The sequence below is a fragment of the Grampus griseus genome (genome assembly GCF_964374135.1).
Source record: "Grampus griseus genome assembly, chromosome: 3".
Lineage (NCBI taxonomy): Eukaryota > Metazoa > Chordata > Mammalia > Artiodactyla > Delphinidae > Grampus > Grampus griseus.
The window spans coordinates 74,017,054-74,032,861 of NC_139019.1; the positions used below are offsets into that span (position 1 = coordinate 74,017,054).

General features: G+C 38.6%; 1 pseudogene across 1 annotated transcript; it reads left to right on the forward strand.

Moving 5' to 3' along the window:
- The first annotated feature begins 8,741 nt into the window (after positions 1-8,741).
- On the forward strand, positions 8,742-9,465 carry LOC309821201 (ubiquitin carboxyl-terminal hydrolase isozyme L3-like; annotated as a pseudogene). The gene has a single exon. The product of its transcript is annotated as a ubiquitin carboxyl-terminal hydrolase isozyme L3-like (transcript).
- The last annotated feature ends 6,343 nt before the right edge of the window (positions 9,466-15,808 follow it).

Sequence of the window (15,808 nt, forward strand, 5' to 3'; positions counted from 1 at the left end):
AAGATTTCTAGAATTGTTATATTTCAACTTGGGACAATCCAGTGTTCCATTTAAATATAGCTGCTCTAATAGCAGAGGGGGAAAGACAGATTCTTTCCGGGTGTAGAGAGAAGGTTTGAAGTTGAGGAAAAGTAAAGAGGATTGGAGAAGATGGAAATTATAACACAAATTATCCACGTGGAAGGGAATACTGGTTGGGGGAGAGTAGACAACTTTTAAAATCATAGCGCCAGAGGCATCTGAGAGTTGTGGGAAAGCACAGTCCATTTATACCTTGCTCTTGTGATTTATGATGTCACCATTAAACCCCTTGATGGCATTATATCCTTGTAATTCGCAGTTGCCTAGCATTTTTTCTATATACAACTCAATAACTCATTGTGTAGCTACTTCACACACACATAAACACACACATTAGTGTGAATGTGTGTGTGCTGAATCTGTCATCAGTGGAAACCATGATTTTTGATGTAATAATAAGTTAGGTTAATAAAAGGCAAGAAATCACGGGCTGGATGTGTAGTCACTGTAATACCAGCTTTGTCATGAGGCAACGCAAGGAGACAGCACTGCATGTTACTATAAACAGATATCATTTAGATGGTGTATATATTCTTTTTAAGAATTAAAGAAGCAAAATTGCTTGCAGGGTCAGCCAGAAGTCGTTATTAAAGGAAATATGTGAGATTGCACGAAGATAAAGAAGGAAATATATTCAATTCACCTCAACATTGTAGTAATAGGATTAGAAAATAACAGGATTAGAAATATTAAACCTTCAGGGCTAAATTCTGCTGCCCCCGGAGATGTGTGGTTGGATCTCCTCCCTGCCCAGGGAATTTCTGTTTCCTTCCAGAGAGCCTGGTCCCGGCCAGTAATTGTAACACCGTAAATCTGGGAAAGAGAAGGTTTTGGAACCTTTGCTTTAAGACTATAATACAACTAGTCATTAGCATTTCTGCGGGGGTGAGAGGTTCAACATCTCTTAAGTTAGCTTTTAAACTGACTTCTGTAATTATTCTCCAATGGAAACATGAATGCCAGCGACTTTCTGGAGAGTTATTTTTATTTCTATTTGACTATTTTAGCTGCAATGCTGGATATACACTGCTGGATCTCTGAGAATGTTGTTCTAAAATGCTATATTTATAAAATGACCAAAGAGCACATGCTGCCTGGATTAAATTTATCCCAAGATGAGAGGTTTTCTCTCTAATCATCTGCTTGTTGACTAATCTGGGTGCTTCTTGTGCAGGTTTGATAGTTGAAATGTAACAGGCTAAAGTAATGCAGATCCTAAAGGGGTATCCCTTTGTCTCTGCCTCTGCCTTCCTGAAACCTGGAGATAATGAACGCTGCTGCTTTAAATTCATCATGCCATAGAGTAACATCCTCATTGAATGAGACTCCTAGTTTGATACAAGAAAAAGTGGGGTGCTCTCTTTAAAGGCGTGTAATATATAAGATCACAAAATGATTTCGCTTCTCAGGAAAATATTTTTAAAATACATAGGATGGCTTTTCCACAATGTGTTTAAAGCCCACATGAAGTATAATTCTCGAGTATTTGTTTCTATGGAATTGTATTCTCAGCTATTCCGTGGTCCATGTCACATTATAATGTTATTATTTTCACATGAGTCTCATATATTAGACTGTGAACTCCTTGACCAAAGGGACCTGTACTTGCCATGCTTATATTCTCACCAGAATTTCACACAATTCCAGGCACATTACAAGCATTCACTAAATATACCTCAAGAAAGATTGACTATTCTGTGTTTAAGACACTTAATGGTGAGCAATATACCCCTGTTACCTGCAGTAACTTCTTCCAGGGGCTGCCTTTCTTTGCTTTAGGGTTTAGTTAGAAAAGTCTAAATTGGGATTAGATCCTGTGTCTTACAGATCTGCCTTCCATGAACTGAGGAAATCAGTAAGAAGGATATTCATAACAAGTTCAATATCCCAGCCTCTCTCTTCGGAAGCTTTTAATGCCACCAAAGAAAAATTAATGAATGAGAAACTCTTAAGAAAGAGAGTTTTGGAGTGAGCACACAATCATTTGCCTTTCTGCTGTGCTATACTAGGGCCTATCAAAAATTGTAAGCAGCTTTACTGCTAGCTACATTTTCTCCCATGGGTTATTTCCTTTTCAATTAAGTAATTCCTTAATGCCCAGGGAGTTAAACATTCTGTTGAAAAGAGAGTTCTTAGCATCTTCTATGATTCAAAGCCTTACTGCAAAGTTTTTCTTGATCTTGTAATTTTAAAGTGCTACCGGTATAGTTAAATGTCTCTCTCATGATATATTTATTTTAGTGATATTTTTAAGGTTATGCACGTTTGAAGACAGATGTTGTGTAATAAGAGTCTTACTCTGAAGCATTTTCTACCTCATTTTGCTGTTATCTAAAACCTTTTAGAAGCCAGCTACACATTTGGCCTTTTTTTCTTTTTTTTAATTTATTTTTGGCTGCATTGGGTCTTCGTTGCTGCACGCGGGCTTTCTCTAGCTGCGTCGAGCGGGGGCTGCTCTTCGTTGAGGTGCGCAGGCTTCTCCTTGCGGTGACTTCTCTTGTTGCGGAGCACAGGCTCTTGGCGCGTCGGCTTCAGCAGTTGCAGCACACAGGCTCAGTAGTTGTGGCTCATGGGCTCTAGAGCACAGGCTCAGTAGTTGTGGCACACGGGGCTTAGCTGCTCCGCGGCATGTGGGATCTTCCGGGACCAGGGCTCGAACCCGTGTCCCCTGCATTGGCAGGCATATTCTCAACCACTGCGCCACCAGGGAAGCCCTGGCCTTTTCTAATTCTTATCCCAATACAAAAATCAGAGTAGTAGCTAAAGAAAAAGGGAAAATCAAAGATATTTTCATTTCTATTTTGTTTTGTTTTCCCCTGGGGCTGATGAAAGCATCACCTCTGCAATTTCCAGCCAACATTTTAGAGGTGCATGAGAATGTCCACCAAAAAAGGAAATTCTTTTAAACACATTTTGTGAATGTACTTAGCGTTTCTTCCCTAATGAAAAGCATGCATTGCATTTATTGTCAAAGGTGGAAAATTTTATTTTCTTGATTTTTAAATGGAGATATGGTTCAATTATAAATAGCCTTCTCTTGAAATTAGTACATCAGCAGAGAGAACTTATTTATTTGCCAATTTTCCCCTCTCCTGCTTTTGATAAAAATCGTAGACTACGGTCTTTGAATTTTTGTTGTTTCCAATGGTCCAATGTCTTATTGGCCTTGCTCAGGGTAGGAGCAGTTTTGGAAATGATATGTTGCTCTTCAATATCATAGTGATGTATTATCTAAGAGCTGACATGGTTTTAGCAGTTTGGCATTTTAAAGGGACTTGCCAGAATGGATACAGCATACTGAGGTGTGAGTGTGTGTGTGTGTGTGTGTGTGTGCATGCACACATGTGAGTGTAATCCTCAAGTGAAGAGACATCTATTCTGGTATTAGCCGTGTACTTGGGCCCATCTACAGTTTGATTGTACATCGGTTATGATGTGTTTCTTTCTAACAGGAAGGATACCGATCTTGATGAATAGCTAAAAGGTAAGATCATTCTTAAAGGTGTGAGTGATTAATAATGGCTATGCATAGAGTTTTTCTAAGAGTGTAAATAAAATATATCATTCACTTGAAGGGCAGGAGTTTGGCACAGTGATTCACAGTGCATTTAAAAGCATAAAAAGTCAAACCCAGGGTCTCTTCTAAGCATGTCAAAGAGGAAGCTGGTTTAACCATTTGAAATATCTGAGTAAATGTTGAAATATTTGAGTGGATGTAGAGAAATCATATGCCTTATGGAATACTGAAGATGGAACTAATATTATTAATTGCCACCAATTAAACACAATCAAAATTTTCTCCTTTAGTAGCTAACAAGTAATAGTATGACGGAGATAAGTGGATAAAAAAGATGGTGTTTGTGTACTATGGCATTTGGACTATACATTTCAATCCAACTAAGATTTACTACATAACCTTTAGATTAGCGGTTCCTGTGGGAAGTTGCGGTGTTAGCATAAATCGTGGCTTTGACATGGTCAGTATTCATACCAAAGTACATAGGGCCCTATTAAATTGTTAACTAGAGCAACAAGACTGACAAAACTTGAAGACAGAAGAATTATTCTAGTGGTGGTATCAAAGGACAGTAACAAGCAACCTATATAGTTGGTCTTTGTTAATTTCTTGCCAATGGTCTAGAGCTCATGACATTTTCACAATGCATACGACAACGAACTTCTTGGTGATACACTACCTGTCATGCTCTCCTATGGTCTAGCATCACAGGGATTGTGCATGTCACAGAAAGAAAGAGTCTCAACCCTGGGGTCAGGGTGGGGTTCACCATTTCTTCCATAAGTCCCAGTTAAATGGAGGAGCATGAGTTATGTCTTTCTAGTGAAGGTGGAAAAACAAGTGACTGTCATCATAAACTATGTAAAAAGAAATGTTGGTGACTGTCTAGGATCAAATGCCTATATCCACTGGAGACAAAAACAAGATTCATCATTTATACATATATATAATCTTAAGATATATATATATAATCTTAAGAATAAAGATTTACAAGTCACTGAATTTTTAAAAGACTTTATTGACTTAATGTCTTATAAAAGATGCCATGAATATCATTTTCCTCATTTCATGACTCTCCGTGTGAGGACAGAGGGCATACATCCTGGGTATGAGAGAAGGCACAGTGGCATTCTCTCCCTGCTGTTATCATGGCCCTCTTCCCTGTGTTCTTCGGCTGCCCATGTTCCCTGCAAGTCAGGGCTCGTGTAAACAAGCCAAGAAGGAGGCCTATTGATGGATGGAGATCTGACAAATACACTGACACCATCCGAAGCACCACTTTTGAACATGAAGGGCAAAAACGTAGGAAAGACCAAAGGATCATGTCACAGGTGAGACTTGACTCTACCAAAGTGTTCATAGGATTTTCGGAATCTAAACTCCCTTTGAGAAACTCTAAGGTAATGATACGCTTTTACTGACTTGAATACAGCATCGTATGCAGCCCTCCCCACTCCTCTATACTGTCTCTCTTAAAATACACAATTTGAGAATCTTCTGCCTCTGGGTGTGTGGGCGCCAATACGTGTGGACATTATAGGTGTGTAGATCTTCTGAATACCTTGGGCTTCCTGGGGTAGTAGGATTTAAAATTGGTCCAGTTCTACTAAATAATACACGCCAGGATTTGGGAATCTTTGAATAAACACGGAACATGTTTCTCATAACACATATTCAAACACAGAAATCAAAGGTGTGTCTCCAGAATAGAAATATTTAAATGATTGTCTCCATGTGGTAAACATTCTAGTGAAACACTATCATGTGTTGTACTAAGTTCTAACTCCAAGTTGTATGTTTCAGGGTAAGTAAAAATGAAAGCATCAAGTGGCTCAGAGAAATCAGGACTGGGAGGGTGATGCTTGGGGGGTGGATAACTGTAGATGTACTAAAAGATACAGTAGTATATCACTCTCCAAATTTCCTTTTTAGGATGTATCTATTTGGGGATTTCGTAAAGATACATTTATACTTTTGTTCACCTAATTTTAATGAGAACACCCTAATCTGAAAAACAAATACTATTTTAATATGTGAGTCATATGCAAATAATCACATTGTGGTTTATGGGTAAGTGAAATATACTAACCTACCATCAGGCAGACAATTAAACAACTATGTTTGTTTAATTGAACCTTTCCCAACAAGTGTGGATTTTTTTTCTCTTGACTTTGCCTCTAGAAGGTGAGGGCGAACAAATCATTTCCACTGTCTCTCCTGTCTGCTACATGGCCATGGGAGTGAAGGAATCTATCTTAGTTTTCCTCCTCCTCTCCTGTTGCCTATCAGGATCCTTCCCAAGCTTCACTTTTCCCTGTCCTTTAAAGAAATCTTCAGGGAGCAAGTGGATGCCACTAACCACACAGTGAGTCCAGAGAAGGCCATGACTTCTTATTCTCACACTGGTTGTTGTCATGGCCAAATGGCAAAATGACACATAGAGTAAGAGTGAGATGACAACCAGATCACATCCATATCTGAAACGTAAGGGAGATGAAATAACTGAAGTGCTAAGACACATGGCCATACTTACTTTGGATTTCCCCAAAGGGTACAGTCTCTAAAATCTATCCCTGATTTCATCCCTTCTGTGATGACACAGAGATTCTGTCATGTATTTTTATTTTCTGTTTTTATCTTTTTCTGACCATCATCACCTCTGTCCTCTCCAACTCAACTCCTCAGGATCTGGAAAGACCCCAGGTTTGCTTGGGCAAAAAACTTTCTACGCAGAGGTCCCCGCCTATGGAGTCACTAGTGATTTCAAGATCTAAAACATGATTATTATTTTCTTGTTTTATTTCCTTGTACTCTTCCATTCTTCCTTAATCATCATAGAATCATTTGCAGATTATCGCTCATTTAAGAGCCACCTAGCTCCATAACTTAGCAAATCAAGGAGTTGCTCACCAAATGACCAGCAAAGAGACAATCTGGTAGAACAGTAATATAAGGAATGAGTGTCTTTCCACTAGAATCTGCCCAGTTCTGGTCATCAGTACATTATATTGTACAAGGGGGGAAGTTATTCTTTATTGGAGTTGCAATTAGCTCTTCTATCCAGAATGTAGTCACACTTTAATTTTAATTGTTTGTTTTAAATGTGTTCTGCTTGATTCCTTTGACTAAAAATATACACCATCAAACCAAACAGGTGTTTTAGTGAGAAAGGTATTTACAGAACAATGCAGGTGAGGTATTCCCAGATTGATTGGATGCAGTTTTAATGACACAATCATCCACAAGTGTGTGCTAACCCCTACCACATTCCAATGACTTATGTATCAACACCACAGAGTATAGGAAGATTCTCCCCCATTTAAAATAATTTGCAGCGACTATTTGAAATCACTAAGAAGAAGGAAAAGGAGGAGGTGGAGAGAAAAAAGAGGGAGGAGAAGAAGAAGAGAACTACTCCAATGAAAAATAATAAAATCACAGGAATACATTCTAATGACGCTACACTCTGCATCAGTTATATTTAGTCCCTTCTACCTCCAACTCACAACCCTCCTTTGGTGTTACCATGTTTAATAGACTTTTAAGTAAGTTCCAAAGAATCCATTAGGTATTAAAATTCCAGAAATATTATTTGCTGGAGACCAAGTGTACACAGATAATATGTTCAGCATCTGAATGTTACAGAAAACTTCTCCAAAATGGCCCATATGTTCTTGGAGAAAAAGCAGCAGTCCTGACAGTGAACCATGAAATATTCTGGAGGCAAATGGCAGAGTGCCAGTGTCTTAAGGGACGGCATTTTCCACTTTAAATAACAGACAAAATAATGCTTTAAAATGTTCTTGGTGATGCATGATTCAGTAAACCCTTCAAGGCGTTGTAAGAAAAACCTTTTCTTCTTAAGACTGATGTTGGAAAGAATCAGACAAAAATTAAGAATTGCTCTGCCAGGCAGCATAAAGAATCAATGGGGGTCTTTCTGAAATTCAGGAAATTCAATGAATCGATAGACTGTTAGGAACCAGGCCACACATGCTGAAAGTGATTCTTTATAAGGACTAGATACAGAGATAACACAAGGCTCTTCAGAAAACCCTGAGCACAAGCATGCATTAAAAGAAGCTAAATTGTGTACTAGCAGGAAATGAAAACAGCTTATTTTTTAACAGGCATCTGCAAATGGGGACATTTGGCAAGGGTAAACCAATGCTTAATTGAAAGATAAGCAATTTACAGGTAAACATCAAAATGTATTTTTTCATTTCTCATTTGATTTTTGTCATTTCTAGTTCACTTACCCTGTCTCTAAAAATGGCAAAATCTCTGTCATTAAATAATTTGGATTTAATTGACATTCCCCAAGGCAAGCAAGCTGGAAGTATAATAATTCCTTTGAAAGCAAACACTCTTTGATGACTACAAGCATCAAGTATGATCAGAGAATTCTTCTTGGTCACTTTACAAGGGTCTATCCATCTTTATGTGGCCTATGACACCAAAATTAAAATGTATAAAGTGGTTCCTTAAAAATTGTAAATAGTCAGTGGGGCAGCTGGGTACCTAGAAAAGATTCTTTTCATTATTATGGAAGAAACACTAGACTAAACCACTTACTCTATCCATGGTTTTATTTTAAATAATTTAATTTACCATTAAGACATGAAATTTACCCAATTGAAATCATCACAATTTCTTATGTTTTCTTTCAAAAAAGAAAAGTTTTTTTAAAAGGGAAGTGAAAGAAAACAAGGAAACTTTTAAAAATTTCATAAGCAAATTGAAAAATTAATAAGAAATTGATCTTAAATTTAGAGTTATTACTACTAAGTTTTCAGTTTACTGGCATTATCATAGTGTTCATTCATTGACAATTAAGCCAGGATCAGAAAACATATAGTTTTTGAATCCATTAGATAATAATACTGTAGACTATGATTTCTCCTTGTGGTGGGATTTTAACTGTGTCTAAATAATCTGGGGGAAAAGACTCTCTTAAAGTATTTAGGACACATAAAATTTAAAATCTAACACTTGCAGTAAAATTAAGTATTAGTTAAGGTAATAATGGGACAATTACACAAAAAATGTTGCACTTTCTATAGCGGATGCTGGCACAGGAACAAGATCAATGCATGTACTCCATTCATTTGAACATTTAAAATACGTCTAGAGAGCTGGAGAGGGGCCAGGCAGAGCGGCCATGGAGGGTCAGCGCTGGCTGCCGCTGGAGGCCAATCCCGAGGTCACCAACCAGTTTCTCAAACAATTAGGTCTACATCCTAACTGGCAGTTTGTTGATGTATATGGAATGGATGCTGAACTCCTTAGCATGGTACCAAGACCTGTGTGTGCAGTGTTGCTTCTCTTCCCTATTACAGAAAAGTATGAAGTATTCAGAACAGAAGAAGAGGAAAAAATAAAATCTCAGGGACAACATATTACATCATCAGTATATTTCATGAGGTAAACGATCAGCAGGGCCTGTGGAACAACTGGACTGATCCATGCTATTGCCAACAATAAAGACAAGATGCACTTTGAATCTGGATCGACCTTGAAAAAATTCCTGGAGGAGTCTGCATCACTGAGCCCTGAAGAACGAGCCATATACCTGGGGAACTATGACTCCATTCGAGTTACTCATGAGACCAGTGACCATGAAGGTCAGACTGAGGCACAAAATATAGATGAAAAAGTAGATCTTCGTTTTATTGCATTAGTTCATGTAGATGGGCATCTCTATGAATTAGATGGATGGCAACCATTTCCAATTAACCATGGGGAAACTAGTGATGAAACTTTATTAGAGGATGCCATAGAAGTTTTCAAGAAGTTTATGGAATGTGACCCTGATGAACGGAGATTCAATGCCATTGCTATTTCTGCAGCATAGCTTGTCCAGAATGGAAACACCAAATACTGTATTATTTGCAACAAAGTTAAATTTCTTCTGTCATATACTAATTCAAAAATTTTGATATTTTTCATTAACTTGACTGAACTTTATGTGAACTAAAAAATAAATAAATTATGTAGTATGTAGCACCCAGTGGGTGATCAATTTAGAATGTCTGAATTATATCTCTATAAATAATTACATTTGAAATATATTACAAAATCCATGAGCCCATATGAGGCAGAAATGAAGACTTAGAACAATGGGTAGAGAAGAAGTAGTTACATATTTGTCTATTGTATAATCAGTGCATATGATGATTCTTCTTAGTATCCAGGCTCTATCTCTTCCTGTTCAGGTTCAAGAACAATCTCTTGATGTTATTTATTGTCTAATGTGTCATTTCCTAACTAATGTCATACCTCACAATACATGAAAAAGATAGCAGTGTCATTACGATTCATAAAGCCATAGCTCTTCAGAATGCATTTGTATTGAAATAATATAGATCTTCTTGCTACTCCAGTTCCCTAATACCGTTTATTTAGTTACATCATTACTCATGACGCTGCTCCACCCAATGGCTTCATTGTGCCATCAAAGGTAATAACTGCTTCACTGATGAGAACTACAAATAAATGTAAATCTTACCCAAAGTAGGCAGGAAAGTGTGAGTTATTATTTTCTGTTATTTCGATTTTATCAAACAGAATTTTATAAACATAGAATAACATATCTTCTTAATATGTCTTCCCTTGAAATCTTTAGCTAAAGTCACTGCATTCCTAGAATTTAATACCTTTCAATGTTGACCACATATGGCCACCAGTGAGGAAGATTGCTGAGGGTCCCATGAGCTGAGCAAGAACAGTCCTATTCACACAAGGAATGTCCATCCATTTTCAGCAAGGCTTAAGACTACCCAGGAGAGTATGCCTCCACATCAATCACAGGCAAGAGAAAACTTGATCAGAAGGGCTGATGCGGGCTTCCCTGGTGGCACAGTGGTTGAGGGTCCGCCTGCCGATGCAGGGGACGTGGGTTCGTGTCCCGGTCCGGGAAGATCCCACGTGCTGCGGAGCGGCTGGGCCCGTGAGCCATGGCCACTGAGCCTGCGCGTCCGGAGCCTGTGCTCTGCAACGGGTGAGCCCACAACAGTGAGAGGCGCACAAAAAAAAAAAAAAAGAAAAGAAGGGCTGATGGGCATCAAGGAGCAACATCCTGGAAAGCCCTCCAAGGAGACAGGCACAGCCTTTGCCAGAGATCTGCCTGACATGCAGTGCAAAGCCTGTGGAAGGAGTAGGGAAACTGTCCTAGGTTACAACTGGGGGCAGGAGTGGGGTGGGGATGGGCACAAAGTAAAGATCAGAGAAGCCATATGACCTGGACACAGAGAGCTGAGAACTGTCCCTGTGGCCCAAGAGTTAGAGGCGGACTATCAGTAGCCTAGGGCCCTAATCTCCACCTGTGTTCAAAGTGAGTGAGATTCACCTGAAATCAACATGTCAGCACTATTCTGGAAGCTTAATCTCATGTGACCCCGTGAAAGAAATGCTTTGGTCTGAACTCAGGTGCCTGACCTGGATGGCCCTCTTGGACCCTGTAGGTCCTAGCCCCCAGAAGGAATCTTTAAAAATTTAGTGGAAGGCGTTCCAAAGTGCAGAGCTCCCTAAGATACAGTGCAGAGCTCCCTAAGATACAGGCCAGAAGCAGGGTTCCTGCTTGCTGGTATTGTGTTTTCCTCAAGTTTCTGAAAAGCCCTTAGATACAAACCCTGTCTTCCTATAGCAGCAACACATGTCCCTTTCCATATTACCAGTAATTTCATGTTCAAGTGTATTGCCAGAGAGTAGGCCACCCAATAATATCAGAATACCCTTGCAGGAAAGGACCTTGTCTAGCATTTTTGCTCTGCTCTCTAAAACCTGGCCCAGGGCTGGTCACATAAAAGTCAACAAATACTTCTCGGTTCATAATAGCTAGTTACCAAATACAGTTAACAGGTGAACAATAAAACTGTTAAACAAGAGAAGTCAAGAGTCATTAATACTGTAAAGGTAACTGTTACTGGAAAAAAATTCATAGTAAGTTGTTCTTCATCATTAAGATTTCAACCTAAAGAAAACAGTGCTGTACACCAATTCTTCGGCCAGAGTGAAAGGGCCGGGTGGATATTCCATTTACTGAAATTACTCACCACATTGAGTCCTCAATATTGTTTCTCTACCCTTTTTTCATTTTCATTATGAGAAAATACATGTCTTCTTTCTTTTCACTAAAATAAGTTTAGTACATCATTTTATGTCAAAGTTAATAATGACCTTTCTCTATGACTAACCCTCAACCTACAGTGACCTGTTACCTAGAATGAATGAAGTACCATTTTTTTATACATGGTCTATACCACATTATACGTATGTGTACAAGTATACGAATCTGCAAGAGCATTGTGCATACATATGTACACTGTATATTACTTAGATACACATATATACATGTCTCATCTCCACAGGAAAATTACATCCTTTATGCCAATGAGCGTATTTCTTATAGAGCATGAAGCACTTTCCCAGACAGAGAAGGAAGCTGAGAAAAGTTTCTTATGTTTGATTAAAGTTTGATCCCACCGTTGGATGTCTACCCTTTGAAACTTTTTGAGAACCTTGATGCTCATTAAAATATAAATGAGATTTAAGAGTGATAGGCATCAGTAATTAAGAAATATCACATTTAGGGCTTCCCTGGTGGCGCAGTGGTTGAGAATCTGCCTGCCCATGCAGGGGACACGGGTTCGAGCCCTGGTCCAGGAAGATCCCACATGCCGCAGAGCAACTAAGCCCGTGAGCCACAACTACTGAGCCTGCGCGTCTGGAGCCTGTGCTCTGCAATGAGAGGCCGCGATAGTGAGAGGCCCGCGCACCGCGATGAAGAGTGGCCCCCGCTCGCCGCAACTAGAGAAAAGTCCTTGCACGGAAACGAAGACCCAACACAGCCAAAAATAAATAAATAAATAAATAAATAAGCTTTCATTAAAAAAAAAAAGAAATATCACATTTAAACAATTCTGTGGTAATAAAGGTAGCAGGTAAAAAAGTTAAATTAGTGTGGATTTCCCAGGGGATAGATGTACAAGTCCAGGTGATATATCTGCTTCCCAACAGTTCTTTCCCAATACAAACCAAAATCATCACCAGTCATCACCAGTATCTACCACTGCTACTAGCAGTACAACCAAACACGCTAGGTTATTAAGTTCTTGGGAACTGAAGCCATACATTATTCGTAATTCTATCCTCAAGTAAATAGGACATAGTAGTACTCAATAAATATTTATTGAGGGGATAAATGAAAATCAACACTGATTTGCCTTCTTAAACTGATCCAGTCATATCTGGGTCAACATGTGAAAGCTAATAATATAATTTCCTTTCTTTCACAGATTTTACCAGAAGTTGCATAGCAATAATAATTACCTTGCCAAAGTTGTGAACATTATACAGGAACCATGTTCCATGGTTACTAGGCTACACAGCTCACTTTGCTCATTCTTCTCAAGGGAAACTAAGCAAGAAGATACAGGTGGCTTTTCTTTTCAATCATCACTGTGAGCAAAAAAACCCCAATACAGTCATGTGTCATCTTCATTTATGAAGCCAAAACAGGAACAGATGATCTTTTTAGAAAAAAAAAAAAAAGAGAGAGAGAGAGAGATGAACATGGCACACTGGAAAATGTGTGGGTGAGGAGAAAAAAAGTCAAGTGCAAAATTTATAGTTTGTGGTAAAACATTAAGTGGCAATGAAAAGTCCTCAGCATTTTATCAGTAAGGGCTTAGAAAATGGCTGCAAGATAGTCCAGATAATAAGAAATTGTCATATGCTTTTAAAATTTAGATTGTCTTTTGAAATCTGATAACGTATATCATCCTCAAGATTAAGCCACATAAACTTGTGGAATATCGAATACTAGGGCTTACAAGCATGTTCTGATTATACTAAAATTGAGTTATTGAAATTAAAAGAGATTTTTAGTCCTATTTCCAGTTCAAAACAAGATAATCTTCCATAGCATCACCATCAGGTGGATTCTGGAAGATAATTATTTTGCACGCTCAGTTGAGGTTCTTGATTCTATCGCAGGAGGTTACTACAGGTTTTAGAGCAGAAGAGAGCCAAGATACATAAACTTTATTGTTACTGTTGCCCATTTGACAAGATAGTGTCCCAAATGAATGGACATTGTCCATTCATATGGAAAACAAAAGCCTGTTTATCAGCTGGTTAATTGCGCTCAAACATGAAATAAGATTCCCATCAGTGAAGCTTCCTCACATTTGTATTTCTCACCTAAATTATAAACTATCTGTGAACAGAACCATTTTCAGCATCCAAGTGTTTATCATAATGAAGCACATCTGCCACAGATGACTGCTGACCTTTCAACTTTTGTCAGCACTCTGGCAGCTTGCATACTCATAGGAAAGGGGGATGGATGTGTGTTTCCTGGCACTGTCATCTTCCTTTATTTGTGTGGCTTAACTCTGAAATGAGGAAATAACTAAGTAAAGCCAGAACACTGAAAATATTCCTTACACAAAATGAGTCTGGTGAATGCATTTATTTCCCATCAAATTTTCTGGACTTGGGAAAGGCTGAGTTTTTTGTTTTTGTTAACTCATTTTACTATTTTCTTTCCAAACTTAGCAGCTGGAAAGAATTATTCATTGTATATATAATTTTTAAAAAGTGGTTACTAACAATTAATTCAGCCTGTTTTATATCTGTTAGGTCACCCAGGAACCCCCATAGACTCTTATTTTACCGATGGGAGGAGATTTAAATACAGGGCTTCATCTTTCATCTGTGGAGTTTTTCGACAAGCTAGATGATCAGTCAAGAGCAAATTGAAAAAAGGCAAAAGTAGATCCCCCCTGCACAAATAGAGTAGAGAATCTTAACTCTGATAATAAATCATTACTAAACATAATCATAATTTATGGAATACCTTTAACAGGTACTGCACTAAGATCAGTATTATATACAATCTCCATTGACATATCCAGGTTGTGCACAACCTCAGCGCACACACAATGCAAGTCTCACAAGGTAGCCTTCTGGATGGGTGCCGCTTACATGGTTTTGACTCATGTGAGCAACAGAGTAATGACTGCATTCATGAATATGTGTAGCCCTGTCACACAATTTCAATAAATATTATCTCTCTCCATGCCCCTTTTCCTTCCTAGCAGCACATGTCTGGCCATATACTTGTCCAAGTCACTAGTGGGTCCTTTTTACAGATGAAATAGTGTAAAGTCATTGCCTGTACTTCAGGAGCTAATCATCTAATTTAATTCAGTAAATGGAAGGCCTTGCCTTTCATGCTCTTCCTAGTGGCCCCCCCACCAATTTCCTTTTTGGAAATCCCCTCTTTCTCCTGGTGTGTGAATTTCTAGCCTGGTCCTTTCCTTCTAGAAAGGTGGGGGGGGGGCAAATTATTCTTTTTTCTAGACCATTAGCAGAGTAGGAAGTTCTATCTATGGCCTAAATATGACAATTCGATCTGTCACCATGATGGTATTCTGACCACTCTATTCCACCTGTTGGAAACTTACTGTGCTATTACTTCCTAAAACCTGTCCTTCCTGAATTTTCTTTTTTTTTTCTAACATCTTTATTGCAGTATAATTGCTTTACAATGCTGTGTTAGTTTCTGCTGTATAACAAAATGAATCAGCTATACATATACATATATCCCCATATCTCCTCCCTCTTGTATCTCCCTCCCACCCTCCCTATCCCACCCCTCTAAGTGGTCACAAAGCACCAAGCTGATCTCCCTGTGTTATGTGGCTGCTTCCCACTAGCTATCTATTTTACATTTGGTAGTGTATATGTCCATGCCACTCTCTCACTTTGTCCCATCTTACCCTTCCCCCTCCCTGTGTCCTCAAGTCCATTCTCTATATCTGGGTCTTTATTCCTGTCCTTCCCCTAGGCTCTTCAGAACCATTTTTTTCCCTCAGATTCCATATATATGTGTTAGCATATGGTATTTGTTTTCCTCTTTCTGACTTACTTCACTCTGTATGATGGTCTCTAGGTCCATCCACCTCACTACAAATAACTCAATTTCATTTCCTTTTATGGCTGAGTAATATTGCATTGTATATATGTGCCACATCTTCTTTATCCATTCATCTGTCGATGGACACTTAGGTTGCTTCCATGTCCTGGCTATTTTAAATAGTGATGCAATGAACATTGTGGTACATGACGCTTTCTGAATTATGGTTTGCTCAGGGTATATGCCCAGTACTGGGATTGCTGGGTCATATGTTAGTTCTATTTTTC